The sequence below is a fragment of the Schistocerca gregaria genome, chromosome 3 (genome assembly GCF_023897955.1).
Source record: "Schistocerca gregaria isolate iqSchGreg1 chromosome 3, iqSchGreg1.2, whole genome shotgun sequence".
NCBI classification, from domain to species: Eukaryota; Metazoa; Arthropoda; class Insecta; order Orthoptera; family Acrididae; genus Schistocerca; species Schistocerca gregaria.
Genome location: NC_064922.1, coordinates 174,715,862 through 174,722,710, shown reverse-complemented (window position 1 = coordinate 174,722,710; position 6,849 = coordinate 174,715,862).

Sequence of the window (6,849 nt, the reverse complement as noted above, 5' to 3'; positions counted from 1 at the left end):
GAAGAACAATTGAAGAGAATGGACAGAGTCTTGAAAGGAGAATGTAAGATAAACATCAACAAAAGCAAAACAAGGATAATGAAGTGTAGTCAAATTAAATTAGATTATGCTGAAGCAATTAGATTAGGAAATGAGACACTTAAAGCAGCAAATGAGTTTTGCTATTTGGGGAGCAAAATAAGTGATAATGGTCAAAGTAGGGAGGATATAAAATGTAGATTGGCAATGGCAAGGAAAGCGTTTTGAAGAAGAGAAATTTATTAACATTGAGTATAGATTTAAGTGGCAGGAAGACTTTTCTGAAAATATTTGTATGGAGTGTAGCCATGTACGGAAGTGAAACATGGACGATAAATAGTTTGGACAAGAAGAGAATAGAAGCTTTCAAAATGTGGTGCTACAGAAGAATCCTGAAGATTAGATGGATAGATCACGGGAACAGAATTAGAGGGAAGAGGAATTTGTGGCATAAGTTGACTAGAAGAATGAATCAGTTGGTCAGACACGTTCTGAGGTGTCAAGGGATCACCAATTTACTATTGGAGGGCAGCGTTGGAGGAGACCAAGAGATGAATACATCAAGCAGTTTCAGAAAGATGTAGGTTGCAGTAGTTACTTGGAGATGAAGATGCTTGTGCAGGATACAGTGCAGCATGCAAGGCTGCATCAAACCACTCTATAGACTGAAGACAACAACAACAACAACAACATACTTGTACTGCATTTAGCACATCATATACTTTGCTTATACAAGTATAGCAACTTTGTTAATAAATATAAGACACAATTATCTCCGAAAAAGAAGCTAATTACACTGAATTACCATTGAACATCTGAGTGATAATACTCGCTTACTACTCTGCACAATTCACATATGAGGAAATGGACATGCAATGTGTTTTCCTGAAAAAAAGTAGTGAATGACTAAGTAAATAAATTAAATCTACACCTATTTAGCTTACCTGGATGTATCACTCTAAATACATCAATTTCTCTTTAGTCATGTAACTATTAATTCTTTTGGTCAGTGTTATCATGAAGTTTTCAGTTATTAATTCACTATGACAAAATAGAGGGGGGAGGGCAAGATTGGGGGTGGGAGGGATAAGATTTTTGAGACGTAACTACTTATCGCCATATAAGTAGAATTGTAGCAGAGGTCATCGGCTAAATTTTTATTATTCCATTTCTATTTTTGTATCTCTTCTGATAAAGGGTATGCCCACCATTTTGTTCAGCTTTGTAAATTTCTCTCTCTTGCAATTAAGGAAAGCTATGGGTTCAGTCTGCTCCTTCTTTCTTTCTCATTAATTTTTATTCAAAGTCTGTGGGTGGCAGCCTGATTCCCACAGCTGGCAAATGGGTGACTTCCTTCTGCATCCAAAATTATTAACTTTTTCTTTTCATTTTCAGTTAGAAATAGTAATTGAGGAAATACTAATGGTAGCTGTAGGAAACATTAATAGCATTGGTGATGATCGTGGTAGCGAAGAAGGAAAAGTGAGAAAGTTTGAGGTTATTAGCACACTACTGGCCATTAAAATTGCTACACCACTAAGATGACGTGCTATAGATGCGAGATTTAATCGACAGGAAGAAGATGCTGTGATATGCAAATGATGAGCTTTTCAGAGCATTCACACAAGGTTGGCACTAGTGGCAACACCTACAACGTGCTGAAATGAGGAAAGTTTCCAACCGATTTCTCATACACAAACAGCAGTTGACCGGCGTTGCCTAGTGAAACGTTGTTGTGATGCCTCGTGTAAGGAGGAGAAATGCGTACCATCACGTTTCCGACTTAGATAAAAGTCGGATTGCAGCCTATAGTGATTGCGGTTTATTGTATAACGACATTGCTGCTCACATTGGTCAAGATCCAATGACTGTTAGCAGGATATGGCATTGGTGGGTTCACGAGGGTAATAAAGACCGCTGGATCCCAACAGCCTCGTATCACTAGCAGTCGAGATGACAGGCATCTTATCCGCATGGCTGTAATGGATGGTGAAGCCACATCTCGATCCCTGAATCAACAGATGGGGACGTTTCCAAGACAACAACCATCTGCACAAACAGTTCAACAACATTTGCAGCAGCATGGACTATCAGCTCAGAGACCATGGCTATCATTACCCTTGATGCTGCATCACCGACAGGAGCGTCTGCGATGGTGTACTCAACGAATAACCTGGGGGCACGAATGGCAATACGTTATTATTTTGGATGAATCCAGGTTTTGTTTACAGCATCATGATGGTTGCATCTGTGTTTGGCGACATTGCGGTGAACACACATTGGAAGCATTTATTCGTCATCGTCATATTGGCGTATCACCTGGCGTGATGGTATGGGGTGCCATTGGTTACACATCTCGGTCACCGCTTGTTCGCATTGACGACACTTTGAACAGTGGACGTTACATTTCAGATGTGTTACAATCCGCGGCTCTACCCTTCATTCGATCCCTGCAAAACCTACATTTCAGCAGGATAATGCACGATCGCATGTTGCAGGTCCCGTAAGGGCCTTTCTTGATACAGAAAATGTTTGACTGCTGCCTTGGCCAGCACATTCTCTGGATCTCGCACCAATTGAAAATGTCTGGTCAATGGTGACTGAGCAACTGGCTTGTCACAATACGCCAGTCACTACTCTGGATGAACTGTGGTATCGTGTTGAAGCTGCATGGGCAGCTGTACCTGTACACGCCATCCAAGCTCTGTTTGACTCAATGCTCAGGCATATCAAGCACGTTATTATAGCCAGAAATGGTTGTTCTGTGTACTGATTTCTCAGGACCTATGCACCCAAATTGCGTGAAAATGTAATCACATGTTAGTTCTAGTATAATATATTTGTCCAATGAATACCTGTTTATCATCTGCATTTCTTCTTGATGTAGCAATTTTAATGGCCAGTAGTGTATATAGTTTCTGGTTATAACATTCAGAAGTGAGTATTTTTATACCAAACAGAACTCTTAACTTTTTAGTAATGATCATCCAACTATCCTTCACACTTATACTGATAAAAGCTGTGGCAAAAAGAAAAACCAGGAAATCATAATTGCTTCAGTATACTGCCCCCCAAAACACAATGAAGACCTGTTTGTGGAGCTTCTGGAGAAACTGGTACTCTTGCTACTCGAATACAAAAATTACCGAATACTAATATTTGGTGATATCAATATATACAGTAGGTTTAAGAATAGAAAGGTTGATTACTTGCTAAATACATTAAGATCCCTTAACTTCAGCTGCATAAATGACAAACACACAGGACAGGAAGCATGTTTAGACAACATAATTTGTAATTTTCATCTAAACAAAGCAGAATTCAACACAATCAAGCTAGGCATTTCAGATCATGTGAGAATGTAGAAAAATTGTAAGACCAATTAACAAATCAAAGCTAAACAAGTTGATAAGTAAACTGAATTTAATAAAATGGGATAAAATAATAACCACTGCAGGTGCAAATGAATCTACCAACAAATTTCTAGAACAGTTAACTGAAAATTTTGACGCATGTTGTCCTAAGAAAATATCAAAGCAAAATCATTACACCAAATGACAAAATCTGAAAAGCTGGTACACCACACATCTAAGTAGAATAAAAATCATAATGTTACTCTATCATGATAGATCCAAGATCAATAATGGTGACAAGGAAATGTACATGAAAGTGAAAAAGATTTACAGGTCTGAAATCAACGCAGCTAAGTGCAAAAAAATGATACATGTATGTTGTTGTTGTTGTGGTCTTCAGTCCTGAGACTGGTTTGATGCAGCTCTCCATGCTACTCTATCCTGTGCAAGCTTCTTCATCTCCCAGTAACTACTGCAACCTACATCCTTCTGAATCTGCTTAGTGTAGTCATCTCATGGTCTACCTCTACGATTTTTACCCTCCACACTGCCCTCTATAACATCCCAGCTCCTCCACCAAATTATAACATCCCAGGACTTTCTGCACCAAATTATAACATTTCAGCTCCTCAACACCAAATTAAAACGTTGCATTAGGAGGTGTCTGCTTCGTGGAAAAGGTCTTGAGTTCATATTGACGACAACAAGTAATTCTTCATTACAGACGTTTATTTACAAACAGAACTGACAGACTTCACAGACTCAACAACTGACTCTCCGAGCTAACCGCACTGCATATCTGAACTGGCAACTGACTACTCCTAGGTGTATTAATATCTTTCCAAACAATGAGAGTTTTTGACAATGTTTTGTTTACAATACGATAGCAATTCACAACTTAAAACTAAATTAGACATTACAGAATTTTAGTACAGATTAAAGTAAGTAAAAGGATCAGTACATATAAATTCTTACAAGCATAATTTCCAAATAGATTTTATAACATTTTTCTACCAGCTTCTGGATAACCTTCACCAGATTTGTACCGATGTTTCCAGAAATATCTTTACATTTGATTCAGGATATTTCTTGAGTGATTTACAACAAATATTTATATGTAAAATGATTTAAATCGTGTTTCAAAACGTAAATAAATCTTTTTAGCAATATTTCTTGATACAAATCGTCTTTCGAAATTAGGTTATGAAACAGTTTTCACAAGTTTTCGTATTTTTGCGATCATAATATAGAATTCCTCCATAGAAAGTTCCAGAAGTGTGCATTAAACGTTCATTTAGAGACTTTCCCTTTAGCTGGTGAGTTTTTAAAAGTATCTTGTCCATATCATACGAAATAATTTAGCTCAAAACTGATAATTTATACAATTAATCAGAGCTACAGCAAACAGTGAGTCTTTCTTTTACAAAATGAAACATAATTACAAAATTAATTGAAAACAGGTTACTAACACTAATATATATTTACATTAATTCTATTTTTGTTCTTTCTGTGCAAAATGTCCTAATATTGACACAGTACAATATTTAAACATCACCAAAGTTTCCCTTTACATTTTGCATATCTGTATCGACATCCCCTAAAAGTCTACAGTATCGAATACTTCAATATGTCCCAATATGTCCTGTAATGTTACACCTCCAATACTAAATTGGTGATCCCTTGATGCTTCAGAACATGTCCTACCAACCGATCCCTTCTTCTGGCCAAGTTGTGCCACAAACTTCTCTCCTCCCCAATCCTATTCAATACTTCATCATTAGTTATGTGATCTACCCATCTAATCTTCGGCATTCTTCTGTAGCACCACATTTCAAAAGCTTCCATTCTCTTCTTGTCCAAACTATTTATCGTCCATGTTTCACTTCCATACATGGCTACACTCCATACAAATACTTTCAGAAAAGACTTCCTAACACTTAAATCTATACTCGATGTTAACAAATTTCTCTTCTTCAGAAACGCTTTCCTTGCCATTGCCAGTCTACATTTTATATCCTCTCTACTTCGACCATCATCAGTTGTTTTGCTCCCCAAATAGCAAAACTCTTTTACTACTTTAAGTGTCTCATTTCCTAATCTAATTCCCTCAGCATCACCCGACTTAATTCGACTACATTCCATTATCCACATTTTGCTTTTGTTGATGTTCATCTTATATACTCCTCTCAAGACACTGTCCATTCCATTCAACTGCTCTTCCAAGTCCTTTGCCGTCTCTGACATAATTACAATGTCATCGGTGAACCTCAAAGTTTTTATTTCTTCTCCATGGATTTTAATACCTACTCCGAATTTTTCTTATGTTTTGTTCACTGCTTGCTCAATATACAGACTGAATAACATCGGGGAGAGGCTACAACCCTGTCTCACTCATTTCCCAACCACTGCTTCCCTTTCATTTCCCTCGACTCTTATAACTGCCATCTGGTTTCTGTGCAAATTGTAAATAGCCTTTCGCTCCCTGTACTTTAGCCCTGCCAGCTTCAGAATTTGAAAGAGAGTATTCCAATCTACATTGTCAAAAGTTTTCTCCGAGTCTACAAATGCTAGAAAAGTAAGTTTGCCTTTCCTTAATCTTTCTCCTAAGATAAGTCGTAAGGTCAGTATTGCCTCACGTGTTCCAACATTTCGACGGAATCCAAACTGATCCTCCCCGAGGTCCGCATCTACGAGTTTTTCCATTCGTCTGTAAAGAATTCGCGTTAGTATTTTGCAGCTGTGACTTATTAAACTGATAATTCAGTAATTTTCACATCTGTCAACACCTGCTTTCTTTGGGATTGGAATTATTATATTCTTCTTAAAGTCTGAGGGTATTTCTCCTTTCTCATACATCTTGCTCATCAGATGGTAGAGTTTTGTCATGACTGGCTCTCCCAAGGCCGTCAGTGGTTCCAATGGAATGTCGTCTACTCCGGGGGCCTTGTTTCGACGCAGGTCTTTCAGTGCTTTGTCAAACTCTTCACGCAGTATCGTATCTCCCATTTCGTCTTCATCTACATCCTCTTCCATTTCCATAATATTGTCCTCAAGTACATCACCCATGAATAAACCTTCTATATACTCCTTCCACCTTTCTGCCTTCCCTTCTTTGCTTAGAACTGGGTTGCCATTTGAGCTCTTGATATTCATACACGTGGTTCTCTTCTCTCCAAAGGTCTCTTTAATTTTCCTGTAGGCAGTATCTATCTTACCCCTAGTGAGATAAGCTTCTACATCCTTACATTTGTCCTCTAGCCATCCCTGTTTAGCCATTTTGCACTTCCTGTCGATCTCATTTTTGAGACGTCTGTATTCCTTTTTGCCTGCTTCATTTACTGCATTTTTATATTTAAATTCAATATTTCTTCTGTTACCCAAGGATTTCTACTAGCCCTTTGCTTTTTACCTACTTGATCCTCTGCTGCCTTCACTACTTCATTCCTCAAAGCTACCCATTCTCCTTCTACTGTATTTA